The following is a 16,974-nucleotide window of genomic DNA, read 5'->3' on the forward strand; positions in this document are numbered from 1 at the left end:
AGAACACGGTTTAATGTGAGGTATAGTTGATTCATTGGATATTTGACCTTTCTTGTTAATACTGCACTGAATTGGCCTGCTACGAGAACTTAACAGGTTTTAAACTTGTCGCTAAATACTTTTAGTCTGAGTCCCCAAACTAAACAGGATTCGGACACATTTCTTTTGTGCAAGGAATAGCGGTGAAAGCTTATTAATTGATACACCACCCCATACAGTTACACCGTATCCTATATGAGATTCAAAGAAAGTGTGGTATATTTGTTTGTACAGTTGGCTGGGGAGTAAGTTTTTATTTGATAAATACGGCCACATATGCTGTTTAATTTCTTAGTCAGTTTCTCGATATGAGGCTAGTAAAACAAAATTTTTAGTAAAACAAAATTTTATTTACCACAAAACAATCAATACATATTTAATATTATTATACATTGACAAATAAATCTAAATTTAAATTCAGCTATATACACAATACACAGCCCGCCGCGCAGACAGCCACACATTGCTGAGAGATTCTCAGGTGCAGATGTAAGCGCCGCGCGCGCGAGGTTTGTTATCTTACAATTACATGTCACGATGACCTAGGAAGGTTCCTTATTAAAGCTCATGAACGAAGATTCCCTAAAGCGTCCTCCAAACAAATTCCCTAACATTAACAATATTGCAAAATTATAATCTAAGACTCGGAACACTTTTAGATAAGTTCATTTAAATTATTAAGTATTTTGAATCTCACTCTTAAGATTTACGGGGTTCATTGTATATATATATACTTCACGACAATCTGTTGTAAAACAGGGGTTCCAGAAAACCCACTTCCCGATACTCCTGAAACATGAAATTTTTTTACAGTCGATTTGGACGAGGTTGCAAGACGCCCTGCAAAGTTTCAGATCTCTAACTCAATTTTAACATGGTTTTTAAGGCACCTGAATATGGCGATTTTGGGTTTTTTACCTAATTTCGTATAACATGCTGGCACGTATTTTGCGCAAATTTCTTAAAAACCTTCACATAACTATTTCTTATTCCTGTCATCTTTAACATTGAATTAAAATGTTTTGAACTTAAATATACCTGCTGAACTACTTTCGATGAGTCTTAATGCCTGGAAAACAATAAAGGGGATATACTAGTATAGGGGGTAAATAGTATTGTGAATATAAGGGCGACGGTAATGCTTGCCAGCATTGTGATCAGGACCGTCGACGAGTCCAACTCGGCGCGCGTCCTGGTACTGGTAGGTTATAAACCTACAAAGCCTCACGACAAATCGCAATTTTTTCAGTTCTCCGATCGCGTCAAATTGCGCATTTTCTTTTAAATCTGAGGACCAAATTTTCGTATTTTTCTTCAAATCTGTGAGCCAAATATCACGTTTTCTATAATTAATATACGAAACCAATCAGTATCACATACAATTTTTATATTATTATAATAATAAGACTTATATTTCAGAGGAAGAGGAAGTTGTTGTAAATCATTGTCATACTGATTATCCCAACGTCTACTTCAACGGACAGAACTGTTGTAAATCGAACATGGAAAAGTTCTACGAGCCTCAGGGTGCCCAATGTGACGGCAGTGTGATTCAGAGAGACAGTTTGTGTTGTGCGGGAGACCAGTACACGTCGTGCCCCGGTGGAAACTGTAGGAGCAACCCGTCACCCACACCAGGTGAGTTGGTCGTATAAATATAATTAGTATAATTAGTATAATTAGTTTATAGGCTTCAAATCTTGATATCCTTTAATTCGTCCGGAGAGAGGGATGCAAGTTGATCGTACGGACTTCGTAAACCTCAACAAAAAAGGCATTTTAAGAGAAGCACCGCATCTATTTGCTATGTGCTTCTTTAAGAGAAGCACCGCATCTAGTTGCTAGGTGCTTCTTTCAGATCAGCACCGTATCTAGTTGCTAGGTGCTATTTTAAGAGAAGCACCGTATCTAGTTGCTAGTTGCTTTTTTAAGAGAAGCATCGTATTTAGTTGCTATGTGCTATTTTAAGAGAAGGTCAAGGTAAGGGTCGGTTGTCGGGGGGTCAATTGTCGGGCGGTCAATTGTCGCCCACCCGGTGCTTCTCTTAAAGAAGCACATAGCAACTAAATACGAAGCTTCTCTTAAAAAAGCAACTAGCAACTAGATACCGTGCTTCTCTTAAAGAACCCTAACCCTAACCCTATCCCTAACCCAAACCCTAACCCTAACCCTGACCCTGACCCAGGACTCTGACCCTGACCATGACCCTGACCCTGACCTTAACCCGATCAATTGACCCTAGTGTCGGGGGGTCAATTGTCGGGGGGTCAATTGTCGGGGGTCAATTGTCGTACTAAACCCTAGATTTCGCGACAATTGACCCCAGTGTAATTACATAGGGGTTCAATTGTCGGGGGTCAATTGTCGGGGGTCAATTGTCCAGTAGTATATAATAGAACATTTTGATTTCCTAATCTTTTTATTATACAATTTTTATATTATTATAATAATAAGACTTATATTTCAGAGGAAGAGGAAGTTGTTATAAATCATTGTCCTACTGATTATCCCTACGTCTACTACAACGGACAGTACTGTTGTAAATCGAACATGGAGAAGTTCGTCGACCGTCAGGGTGCCCAATGTGACGGCAGTGTGATTCAGAGAGACAGTTTGTGTTGTGCGGGAGACCAGTACACGTCGTGCCCCGGTGGAAACTGTGAGAGCAACCCGGCACCCACACCAGGTGAGTTGGTCGTATAATTAGTATAATTAGTATAATTAGTTTAAAGGCTTCAAATCTTGATATCCTTTAATTCGTCCGGAGAGAGGGATGCAAGTTGATCTTACGGACTTCGTAAACCTCAACAAAAAAGGGCATTTTAAGAGAAGCACCGCATCTATTTGCTATGTGCTTCTTTAAGAGAAGCACCGCATCTAGTTGCTAGGTGCTATTTTAAGAGAAGCACCGTATCTAGTTGCTAGTTGCTTTTTTAAGAGAAGCATCGTATTTAGTTGCTATGTGCTATTTTAAGAGAAGGTCAAGGTAAGGGTCGGTTGTCGGGGGGTCAATAATTGTCGGGCGGTCAATTGTCGCCCACCCGGTGCTTCTCTTAAAGAAGCACATAGCAACTAAATACGATGCTTCTCTTAAAAAAGCAACTAGCAACTAGATACCGTGCTTCTCTTAAAGAACCCTAACCCTAACCCTATCCCTAACCCAAACCCTAACCCTAACCCTGACCCTGACCCAGGACTCTGACCCTGACCATGACCCTGACCCTGACCTTAACCCGATCAATTGACCCCAGTGTCGGGGGGTCAATTGTCGGGGGGTCAATTGTCGGGGGTCAATTGTCGTACTAAACCCTAGATTTCGCGACAATTGACCCCAGTGTAATTACATAGGGGTTCAATTGTCGGGGGTCAATTGTCGGGGGTCAATTGTCCAGTAGTATATAATAGAACATTTTGATTTCCTAATTTTTTTATTATACAATTTTTACATTATTATAATAATAAGACTTATATTTCAGAGGAAGAGGAAGTTGTTATAAATCATTGTCCTACTGATTATCCCAACGTCTACTACAACGGACAGTACTGTTGTAAATCGAACATGGAGAAGTTCGTCGACCGTCAGGGTGCCCAATGTGACGGCAGTGTGATTCAGAGAGACAGTTTGTGTTGTGCGGGAGACCAGTACACGTCGTGCCCCGGTGGAAACTGTGAGAGCAACCCGGCACCCACAACAGGTGAGTTGGTCGTATAATTAGTATAATTAGTATAATTAGTTTAAAGGCTTCAAATCTTGATATCCTTTAATTCGTCCGGAGAGAGGGATGCAAGTTGATCTTACGGACTTCGTAAACCTCAACAAAAAAGGCATTTTAAGAGAAGCACCGCATCTATTTGCTATGTGCTTCTTTAAGAGAAGCACCGTATCTAGTTGCTAGGTGCTTCTTTCAGATCAGCACCGTATCTAGTTGCTAGGTGCTATTTTAAGAGAAGCACCGTATCTAGTTGCTAGTTGCTTTTTTAAGAGAAGCATCGTATTTAGTTGCTATGTGCTATTTTAAGAGAAGGTCAAGGTAAGGGTCGGTTGTCGGGGGGTCAATTGTCGGGCGGTCAATTGTCGCCCACCCGGTGCTTCTCTTAAAAAAGCAACTAGCAACTAGATACCGTGCTTCTCTTAAAGAACCCTAACCCTAACCCTATCCCTAACCCAAACCCTAACCCTAACCCTGACCCTGACCCAGGACTCTGACCCTGACCATGACCCTGACCCTGACCTTAACCCGATCAATTGACCCCAGTGTCGGGGGGTCAATTGTCGGGGGGTCAATTGTCGGGGGTCAATTGTCGTACTAAACCCTAGATTTCGCGACAATTGACCCCAGTGTAATTACATAGGGGTTCAATTGTCGGGGGTCAATTGTCGGGGGTCAATTGTCCAGTAGTATATAATAAAACATTTTGATTTCCTAATCTTTTTATTATACAATTTTTATATTATTATAATAATAAGACTTATATTTCAGAGGAAGAGGAAGTTGTTGTAAATCATTGTCCTACTGATTATCCCAACGTCTACTACAACGGACAGTACTGTTGTAAATCGAACATGGAGAAGTTCGTCGACCGTCAGGGTGCCCAATGTGACGGCAGTGTGATTCAGAGAGACAGTTTGTGTTGTGCGGTAGACCAGTACACGTCGTGCCCCGGTGGAAACTGTGAGAGCAACCCGGCACCCACAACAGGTGAGTTGGTCGTATAATTAGTATAATTAGTATACTTAGTTTAAAGGCTTCAAATCTTGATATCCTTTAATTCGTCCGGAGAGAGGGATGCAAGTTGATCTTACGGACTTCGTAAACCTCAACAAAAAGGGCATTTTAAGAGAAGCACCGCATCTATTTGCTATGTGCTTCTTTAAGAGAAGCACCGTATCTAGTTGCTAGGTGCTTCTTTCAGAGAAGCACCGTATCTAGTTGCAAATTGCTTTTTTAAGAGAAGCATCGTATTTAGTTGCTATGTGCTTCTTTAAGAGAAGCACTGTATCTAGTTGCTAGGTGCTTCTTTAAGAGAAGCACCGGGTGGGTGACAATTGACCGCCCGACAATTGACCCCCCTGACCCTGACCCTGACCCTGACCCTGACCCTGACCCTGACCCTGACCCTGACCCTGACCCTGACCCTGACCCTGACCCTGACCCTGACCCTGACCCTGACCCTGACCCTGACCCTGACCCTGACCCTGACCCTGACCCTGACCCTGACCCTGACCCTGACTCTGACCTTTTGGCTATAATATGTTTTGTGGCAATTCGGTAGTGTGGCAAAGCACGGTTAACGCACGGTTAAGGCACGGTTAAAGCACAGTTAAGGCACGGTTAAGGCACGTTTTAAAACATCAGAACTATGAATGAGTGACTCTGAAATTTACACACCGAAACAGCTTCAGATCTATCGTTGAATGTGATCTGTGATGATCAGATGGTACTCTGGGTTGATGGTGTTCAGACAAACGTTGCCGGACAGGGAGCCTGGAACCAGATGTCTTCTCTCAAAATTCCTGATACCACTCAGGTGATCGGTATCAAATGTTTAAACACAGGAGGACCATACGGGATCATGGGCTCCGTCGAAGATGAGTCAGGGAACAATGTTCTCGTTACTGACAACTCTTGGAGCTGCTCAAATGCTGCTGATGATGGCTGGGAAAAGGCAGGCTTTGTAGAGGGAGACAACTGGAACGCAGCATCTTACTACCCCCACCTCGTCTACATCACCAATAACGGACCGTGGGCCGCCGCAATGTCAGCCAACAAACAAATCATCTGGACTGCTAGCGCTGCAGATACCACTGTTTACTGCCGAAAAGTAATCCAAAAACCAGGTAACTATGAACTCTGCCTGGTACTTTTCCATTACCTGTCAGGTGTGAAGGTTGTGTTCCTCTTGCACGCGGTCGTATCCTATCTAAGGAAAACATTTGAATTAATGACAATAATAAAAGACTAAAGGCGATAGCTAGGCTTTTCAAGTTTCAACATATTTATGTTTCAAAAGTCTGCAAGATTTTGAACTGTCTATTTCTTGTAGAATGGACACTACACGTTCAATCCTTATTTGAGTGTGAATAAATGCTTATCAAAATATATATCAGAAATCTCGGCTCCAATGCGCCATTGGATTCGACTTCTATTCCAGTATTTATGGACGGCGCTGGAGTGAACGCCCATTCTTAGATACTGCTCTACTAGTATGTTGGAGACAAAGTCATTATTAATATTAATTATTATATGATATATCTAACTGTGCTGTATAATAATACAGTTCACATCAAGACCTCTCTATAAGATATCCCAAAATAAGGGGTATTATACAGGGACAAAAGGATTTCGCGGCATGTACGAAATCGCGAAATTTCCCATTCTCCGCGACAAATTTTATGTATAGTTTAATGTATAGCCTGTTAAATTTCGCGGTACCGCAAAATTTGGCCAAAATAATCGCGAAATCCTTTTGTCCCTGGTATTATATGAGTATATGATATCATACTTGATGGGGTGAACGAGTGGCAGTGGGCTAGATTGTACTGAAGAGAGCGGGATAGGAGGTCCTCGGTGAAGGCTTGAGGAAAAGTCTTCAAGTAAGAGTACTTTAAAAGTAATAAATACAAAAGATATAAGGGAACCTCTTATTTTCGGGATGTCGAGGGGAGGTGCCACTTTGAGGACACTTCGACATATTGCTTTTGACAAATTGCCTGTACGTTTGTACATTACTCGGTTTTCTAATTCTCATGATTGTTGTGAATTTAGTCCCCCATCGCATATCATGAGTGTGAGTGCGGTAAACGATCGTGAGGGAAATTCGGTCAATCATGATCATTATCCTCTCATTTATACAAGACTGATGATGTTGATAAACAGAAATTTTCTCAATCTGCGCTTCTTAAATAAGACACTGACAGAAAGAATGCATCTATTAATTTCTGATTTTATTTTCGAACAATTACATTATGTTACTTTTCGTAGCTTTGAGTCTCGCTCTCCATCTTGCTAATGCAGGTAATATTTAACCCTTACGATCCATTGTTGTACCATAAGATTTTCATCGCCGGGCCTGATATGAGGGAGAACAGTTCCCCTCAGTCTCAATTTGAAGGAGCTTACCACTCTTTCTTCAATGGAATTATTGGGATCCACAGCTCATGGAAATATCATGGAAATAATATGCACCTGTAATCGAATATAAATTAAAGTAGCTAATACAATTTATTACTCATCACTGAATTAACCTTTCAGATCTCAAGTTGAATGTGATCTGTGATGATCAGATGACACTCTGGATTAACGGAGTCCAGACAGACGTTGCCGGACAGGGAGCCTGGAACCAAATGTCCACTGTCAGTTTAGGACCAGCTGGAGCTACGAATGTGATCGGGATCAAATGTTTAAACACAGGAGGACCATACGGGATCATGGGCTCCGTCGAAGATGAGTCAGGGAACAATGTTCTCGTTACTGACAACTCTTGGAGCTGCTCAAATGCTGCTGATGCTGGCTGGGAAAAGGCAGGCTTTGTAGAGGGAGACAACTGGAACGCAGCATCTTACTACCCCCACAGCGTCTACATCACCAATAACGGACCGTGGGCCGCCGCAATGTCAGCCAACAAACAAATCATCTGGACTGCTAGCGCCGCAGATACCATTGTTTACTGCCGAAAAGTAATTTCAGGTTAGAGGGGAAGGTAAGTTGGGGGGAGTTGAAATGCTGAGATCTTAAATGTTGTTCCTCGGCCTCATAGTCCTATATAGCTGATAGTGATACTTATAAGGTTAGTTTCAAAATCGATAAAATGCGCTGTTGCCTGTTCGTCATTATTTAATTTACCCCATCAGATTAATTTGAGATTAATTATGTGATACTGATTAACTGTTTTAATTATGTTCCTCGTTTCAGGAATGCAGATAGAACAGACCGGTCACAGGGACTGGAAATGAAGTGCGAAAAGAAAAGAAACAAAGAAGATACGAGATGAAAAATTATCGATTACGAGACTATAAGGGTTTTATGTCTAACGATTTTCCATCTTTTATTTTCGAAAGTTTTGTAGGCGAATGGTAATTTTTGATAAAACTGCAAAAAATTTCAAATACTTTAATCGTCGGATGATCATGACCCTCAAACGATTATAAAGTATTTACAATTTTTAGCAGTTCATCAAAGATTGTTGATTCGTTTAAAGGGATAACGTTTTAATTTTCAAAAATAATACATATAAATGATACTCAAGTTTGATACCAGTTCAATTATTGCTCCATGTAATTGTATATATCAGATGGTTGCTAAAATATATTTACCCTCATTTTTTTCGTAAAGCTTTTTTTCAAGCACAATCTTTTTTCTTTTTCTCAGCGCCAAACTAAGCTTTAGAGAATGTGGATTTAAACTTTTTTTTGGAAAACAAATAGAATAATATATAACAATATAATTTACAACAATGTATATCGACCAGATTTGAATCATCAATTAATTGAGTCCATAGGACTCATAATTAGCTAAGCTTTGATACAAAGCATGCGAACTCAAAGTCGCTTTCACAACTTTTGTCAACTGAATTAACAGAAGATCTGGTTCCTCTTATACACAGGAGAACCAGCTTCTTGATAATAAATGATAATTTACATCTTACAAAATTTACAACATCTGAATAATTTTGTTGAGTCTTATTAGATATTTTCTCACACAATAATCTAAAAAACGTTCTCGCTTCTGGCCTGCTGCCACCCGTGACAGAGTACACCAGTGGACAGAAACTCCCATGTTATACATTCAGAATTTTCTCGTTGTATAACCTCCGCTTCTGAGTCTCAGCTCTCTCGTATATTTTTTCTGTCGATGATGAGAGATAAGACTCAGAATTGGGATTGAGAAACTTTATGTCGAAATAGGAGTTCTGTCCCGGACGATAGAATCCCCTGGCACGGACGTCAGGGTGGGCATTGTCTCCTGTTAGTGTGGTACTTGTCATGAGAAAGTCTCCCCGTCTAAAGTCTGTAGGCGGGGCTCACATTCTACGTCTTTGCAAACAGTTGATAGTTGTTTGGCTATGAAATCCCTAACTGAGTTGTGGCGGATGATGATGTAGCCTCCTCTTGGACAGTTTAGAGCATGGTTGATGTCCATTTTGGCCCCACAAACACAGGATTGAGGTAATCGTGGAAGGTCTTTGTTATATCGAAGAAGTAGACTATCCCTGAATTCCCCTTTGTTCAATGTGAACCCATAAGACTTAAGAGGTAGGACAGTCAACCAACTTGGGCTTCCTTTTTCTCTTGCCTGATTAATTGCACGTGTAGATCAATCACTGCTTTCATTGCAGATAACGTGTATTCTAATTCATGCTTTTCTGCCCTCACTTTTAGAATTTCTTTCAGCGACTCGGAATCATGATCTATATCCGTTTCAATTCCGGCCATGGCCTTTACTAAGGACTTAGTCACTTCCATGGATGTTTTATACTCCTCTGATGCCAACTTTGATAAAACTGGTATGCCTAGTCCCCCACATCGTACGGGTAGCGCAACCGTTCTTCTCTCTAATGGTGTAATAGGGCATCCGGTTCTTTTGCGATAGTCAAAACGCGACAACTAGCGCTGGATGGCGACAACTAGCGCAAAATATAAATGTTCGATAATTGTCGCTATCCAGCGCTAGTTGTCGCCATCCAGCGCTAGTTGTCGCCATCCAGCGCTAGTTGTCGCTATCCAGCGCTAGTTGTCGCTATCCAGCGCTAGTTGTCGCTGGCTATGCGACACTGTCGCACCCGATAGTTTACTGGGCCGCGCTCAGCCTGTCATTCCGCCTAATCTCTATGTTAATGAACATAATAGCCTGGGGTCCCCAGGTAACCGATAGTTTGCTATGGCCAGCGCAACTGGTCATCGCAAAAAACAAGTCGATAACTAGCGCTGGATAGCGATCACAACTAGCGCTGGATAGCGACAACTAGCGCTGGATAGCGACAACTAGCGCTGGATAGCGACAACTAGCGCTGGATAGCGACAACTATTCGCGCAGTTTGTGGCAGTTAGTGCCAGTTTGTAGCAGTTAGTAGCAGTTTGTGGCAGTTAGTGGCAGTTTGTAGCAGTTTGTAGCAGTTTGTGGCAGTTTCTTTGCACTTTGCTCCTCCTGTGAGCTGCAACTAATATTGGAGGACTTCGCCGCTTCGACGCACCGCGCAAACTAGCATTCTTGCTTCGCAACAACAAGCAATCGTTGCACGTTGCTCTGCTTCGCAGACAAAAAGGAGACATTTGCGTTCTTTTTGTTTCTGGTTTCGTAAATTATTCCATATCGATCATGTCTCAATAAAGTAATTATCACTTTTGTATTATAATTGTATCATTGTATCTTTATATTTTTATTAAGAAAGGGCTCTTACTGCTTACTAATTCGCTAGCCCAAAAATTTCACGTGAATTTGGTTTTTATGGTTTTGCAGCCGTACAAAACGGTTTTACATAAACCCTTATCCCAATCCTAGCCCTTGTGCAGCACCGCGCACTCATTTATGCTTATCGCAACGATAGATCAGCGAAATGCTTTGCCGCCTTCGGCGGTCGCGCGCTACTAGCTGCAAGCGAGAGGGCTCTGGTTATATTAGCATTAGAGCAAGTGCCTCGCCGTCTATTCATCGCAGCTCAGCTCGGAGGTTATAACCCCGAAGCTAACCATAACCCTAACTACAACCCTAACCTTTATATTATACCCATTACCCGAGCCCTATATAAACAATCGAATTCGTATTTTACTAGCCTGTCACGTGACCAAAACTAGGTAGTGCGCCATCGACAGTGAGCCGCGCGTGCCGACTGTAGGATGGTTTTTTAGCGCTAATTTCGGCCAGCAAAATTTTCTTCAAACAAATAGATATTGAGTATTTTTCCCGACCTCCAATTGCAACCAAAATTGGTAAGCTTACTTATAGACTTACAAATAAGGAAAGTGTTCGAAAAATTTAAAGCATATCCAACCATCAAACATTATGTTACAGCTAAAAGCAAAGTATTTTGCCCCATTTTGATCACTATATATCAACTCCGATATCCACCAAATTTTTCGGACAGTTGTGAAAGTCCTATTGGAAGGTCGTCGCCAATTTTTAAAATGATCTCATTCAAGGAACTAAAGATATATCCGAATAATACGACAAAAATCAACGAATTTGGTCAAATTACGCAACTTTTACAGCTACTTTTGCTCCAAAAGCCGCGCACCATCAAATATGGCACTTAGCTTAGGCGAACCTCACTGATCTTTCCAAAAAGGAAACATATAAGCAACATTTGAAAGAACATAGTGTGGAGTGAGCTATGTGCCCATCCTTGGAAAACCCGGTGGATGTCCTTGCTGTAAATAACGGCAGTGTTAAAAGTAAAATACAATTTTTAAAAGTAAAATACAATTTTTATTTTCCACAGAAGAATCAGTACATATTGAATTATAAATATCCGATTTCCCCCTTTTGTCTGGTTCCGGGCAAAAGACCAGGTAGCTTCGATGAGGCCTGGCATGTGGGTCTGGATGTGCTGGTTGGCGGTTCCCGGTGTGGTGTGTGCTGAGACTGGGGTGGATGGCTGAAACCAGGGGACCGCTGGGCTGGGTGGCGAAGCTGGTGGTCGTAACGGAGGCAGTCCACATTGAGCACCCAAGCGACGAAAGTCGCTAGGTAGCTCGTGGGGATAGCATCCGGGTCGATAGCTGGCGGCGTTGTCTTAGCATGGCGTGCCACTGGGTGTAGGCACTCTGTTCTGGGCTCGCATGCATCGCGTCAGGGGGCTTGTCGGCTGGGGCGTCTGTCACACGTGTAGGTACTTATTGATTTAAAGTACAGCGGCAGAGTCAATCCTGAGCACTAGAGCACCACCTATGACTCTGCCCATTTGCTCTGGAGTTACTGCCCAGGACCCAATCCTATCCTGTTTCTCTCACCTATAGTGATTGGTAATGGTGCTTTATCCAAAGCAAATGACCTTGCCGTGGTAAGGGGGCTTAATCGGTATCACAAGACCAGCCGAGACTAAGCTGTACTGTTCAGCTGAGCAAAACTGAACGTAGGTCGCACGTGCCAACCTTCTTCCTTTACCTCATTTGATCCCTTTTTCTTTTGGAGCTCTCACAGCCTTCACTCACACCTGAGCATATAGGGTTTTAGAAGTTCAGGGTGTGTACTTCAAGGTCGGGCCCTTAATACCGATCATTAGCACCCGTTTTACCTTTACCTTATTAGCGGCATATCATTACTGTCGCGGTAGTAAAACAAACATCTTTCTACGATACGCAGAAAGTGTTAAAACTCTCACTAATACACTTGGACTACAACACCGGATTACCAGTGGAGGAGGCTGGACTGAGCTGGCCTCGTGTGGGATTGGCACACTTGCGCAGGCTTCACAGCCTTGCTGCGATGGTGCTGGTTCCTATCGGGGCTGTGCTCGTTCAGCAACCACCAAGGAATCCACCACTACTACACCTACACTACAACACCGGATTACCAGTGGAGGAGGCGGGACTGAGCCGGCCTCGTGTGGGATTGGCACACTTGCGCAGGCTTCACAGCCTTGCTGCGATGGTGCTGGTTCCTATCGGGGCTGTGCTCGTTCAGCAACCACCAAGGAATCCACCACTACTACACCTACACTACAACACCGGATTACCAGTGGAGGAGGCGGGACTGAGCCGGCCTCGTGTGGGATTGGCACACTTGCACAGGCTTCACAGCCTTGTTGCAAGGGTGCTGGTTTCAATCGGGGCTGTGCTCGTTCAGCAACCACCAAGGAATCCACCACTATTACCCCTATACTACAACTCCGCATTTACAAAACAATCATGACTGATAGCGGTAATGAGATGTATCAACTGCGTAACACAGATGAGACATTGATTTTCGCAGAGCGGATCAGGTTTCCTGATTTACGCTTAACATCAGACATTATTGTGATTAAAGGACCTATTTCAACAACATTGCGCGGGAACGCGCACATAATCTCCCATATACTGATAACAACATTATCTATCAATCCTACCCCACTGTGGAATAGGATACAGATCACCAACATCTGGGAGGCAGTGGCTGTGCAGCTACATGAAGGTGGGGGCCCGTCGACGGAGTTTAAACAGAGGCAGCGGATCTGGGTGGATGTCTCACCTTCGGGTGAGACATTCCTAGAGAAACACAGTTTTCTCCCGGAGACGCTGGTTGCTGCTATTCGACTTCGACCAGCCCCCCGACACAGTGCCCAATCCAAAAGGTCCTAGTACCCGTCCGGTGAGGGTAACTGCAGGTGCTGCACGCCACGTCCCCAATACCAAAAAAACAGGTAAAACTCATCATGAATATTACTCTGTTACTCAAATCAACCTTAAACGCAAGTACAACGCTTGGAAAACCCTGCTGGTGAACACTCATGGCAGGAAAAATCCTATTGTACTAGCGACTGAACCATACACTAATAACAAACACCTAATTCCACCAATAAGCAAAGAACTAACCGAGTATTACTACAAAGTTGGGGACATTAGGCCCCGTGCCGCCATAGTAATACACAAAAACCTAGCTGAAAAAAGTTGGGAACTATCGCAATTCACAACCCCGGATCAAGTTGCTATTAAGATTCAACTTAGCTCGACAGAAGTAATTCTGGCAGCTTCGTACATGGATATTAATGGACCAGCTCCATCCCACGAAACCACACCTCTAGCCAAATACGCTATAGACAACAAAATACCACTCATAATAGGCTCTGACACCAACTCCCAACACACTCTTTGGGGTAACAAGTTGTGCAATAGAAGAGGAGAGGAACTACTTGATTTCCTCTCGTCGCTAGGGCTCTCCTGTTCCAACAAAGGTTCAACTCCAACATTCCTCAACTCACGAGGTCATAATTCCATCATTGACCTCACTATTACCAACCAACTGGGGGCTGAACTGATCAGTAACTGGCACGTTAGTGATCTTTACTCAAACTCCGATCACAGATATATCATGTTCGACATTACTTCTGGTCCCAAAAAAGAACCAAGACAAATACGCCTAGTCAAGAACACTGACTGGGCGAAATTTGACGAGATTCTTTACAACAACAATGATCTCCACAACACCTGCGTTAACACACCACACGACATTGATCACAAAGTTAACACCATTAATACTACTCTCCGAGCTGCCTTCGAGGAGGCATGTCCCATTACTTACATCTCCAGCGCTGTCAGAAAACCACCCTGGCTAACTCGAGAAGTTGAGGAAGCACAGAGGGGTATAAGACGCAAACTCATCACAGCTCGTCGAATCAAAACTGATGCTTCGTGGCTCGCTCTTAGAGAAAGCAACAAGCAATACAACAAGATCCTGTCCAACTCCCAGCGCAATGCGTGGCGGAAATTCTGCGCAGACACAGAATCGGTTAAGGAATCTGGAAGGATGAACAAGATTCTGAAAACCTGTACTGACACCAATAACAAACTTGAAGCCGTTTATAAACCAAATGGCGAACTCACCAAAAACGCAGAGGAGACACTGGAGGTCATGACACAAACCCACTTCAAGGAGAGTGTTACTGATCCGCCAGTTCCGCCTCTCTGCCCCTTACCGATCTCCACAGACTTACTAGACAAAATCTACAGCCCTGAAAGAATCGAAAAGGCTCTCCTATCCTTCGATCCCTTGAAGGCTGCAGGACCTGACACTTTAAAACCTATCATATTCCAGAAAGCCTGGGCTCATATCAAAGACATAACAAAAAACATTATGACAAAAAACCATGAAACGCAACACATCCCAACTTTGTGGAGGGACTCTCTTGGAATCTTTCTCCCTAAGCCTGGAAAAACCGACTACAACAAAGCTAAGTCATTTCGAACGATCACTCTTTCGCCCGTGATGTTAAAGTTACAGGAGAAAGTGATCTTATGGCATATGCAACATGACCTCAACATAGCTAATGATATCAACAAACGACAATTCGGCTTTAAGAAGGGCTGCTCCACAGAAGCGGCACTTCATAAAGTTACTCACACCATTGAGCGCAGAATAGCCAAGAAAGGATATGTCCTAGGTGTCTTTCTAGATATAGAGGGCGCCTTCGACAATGTCTCGTTCAAGGCTATCTCTGAAGCAGTCAAGGCTACGAAAGTGGACTTGGCTACTGCACAGTGGATCATCAACATGGTAACCAATCGATTCATCACACTAAATCATAAGGATAAGTCGAGAAGGGTACGGATCAGGCGAGGTTGCCCCCAAGGAGGCATTCTCTCTCCTTTTCTCTGGAATCTGGTAGTCGACGATCTCCTTTCCTTTACCGCAAAAGACATCCCGGGTTACCTGCAAGCCTTTGCGGATGATCTGTTGTCTCTAGCGGAAGGGGATGATTTAGACATCATCTGGGACCGAACATGCAAAACTATTAAAACGATAGAAAATTGGTGCAGAACCAAAGAGCTATCTATTAGCGCCCTTAAAACTCAGATAGTCATGTTTACCTGGAATAGTAAGTGGACTCTAAGACCTATAACAGTTGGCAACAACATTATAGGTCTTTCCAAGTCTGCTAAATTTCTAGGAGTCACCTTGGACAGCAAACTCAATTTCAATGAACATATCATCAACACCACCAAAAAAGCCACGGCATCCCTCATGCAATGTCGAAGAGCTGTCGGCCCCACATGGGGTATGAGCCCTAAAACATGCAAATGGATGTACACGGCTGTCATCCGTCCAATCCTATCCTACTGCTGCAGTATATGGATCAGGGCCACTCAAACGGACTATAACGCGAAGAAACTCAAACGTGTGCAGGCATTGGCACTCAGAATGATGTCTGGTGCCATGCCAAGCACACCTTTTATCGCATTGAATCACCTCACCGACACTTCTGACATCATACTGTTCCTGCAAGGCGAAGCAGCAAAGGGTGCGGCCAGGCTACAAGCTTATGGCAGCCTCACTCTTGAAACTATCGCCTTCAGGAAGGGAACTATCAAAAATCATACCACTATCAACAAACAATTCATGGCAGACCTCGTTATCCCACCTAGAGCAACGAGAGACCTAACAACACCAACCATGATGCTGGGACGGCACTTCACCGTCACAACTCCTGGAGCCGATAACACTGAATATAGAAATTCACTTCAAAACACCATTGACAACATTACCAGTGAAACGATCACCTGCTACACTGACGGGTCACTCACTGACTCAGGATGCGGGGCTGGCTATATCATCACAACTGACAACAATAACACCACCCTTGAAGAAAGATCATTCAAGCTCCCTGATTATTGCACTGTTTACCAAACAGAGCTCACCGCCATCATTGAAGCTTGCAAATATCTCTCTACCTATACCAACACACACATCATCATATGGTCTGACAGTCTCTCATCTATACAAGCTATCTCTGCGCTTTCAACGCGGAGTAGAACTACAAGAGACTGTTACGACTCTCTTAATGCACTCGGATCCAACAACACGCTAGAGATACGATGGATTGCAGCACACATCGGATTGTGGGGGAACGAAAAAGCAGATGAGCTGGCCAAGCTTGGTACAATCAGTGAATCCACTTTGAAGTGTCCAATTCCTCAATCCTACATCAAGCGTCAAATCGACAACAAAGTCAACAGACTGAATCAGGAAACTTGGTTAACTGACGGTCCCAGACACACCAAACTGACACTCGGCCACAAGCATGCCAAAATCATCAAAAACCTCAACACTACACTCAGCAAAAACAGACAAGATTACAGAACTGCAGTTCACCTCATCACGGGTCACTGCGGCTTAAACAAACACCTTCACACCATTTGCAAATCAAACACCAGTGCTTGTCCTATGTGCGGCGACGGAGAGGAAACTGTCTCACACTTTCTTGGACAGTGTCCGGCTATTGCCCAAATTAGAGGTCAATATTTCC

This window comes from Bolinopsis microptera, chromosome 7 (genome assembly GCF_026151205.1).
Source record: "Bolinopsis microptera isolate Bmic1 chromosome 7, MBARI_Bmic_1.0, whole genome shotgun sequence".
In the NCBI taxonomy this organism is placed as follows: Eukaryota; Metazoa; Ctenophora; class Tentaculata; order Lobata; family Bolinopsidae; genus Bolinopsis; species Bolinopsis microptera.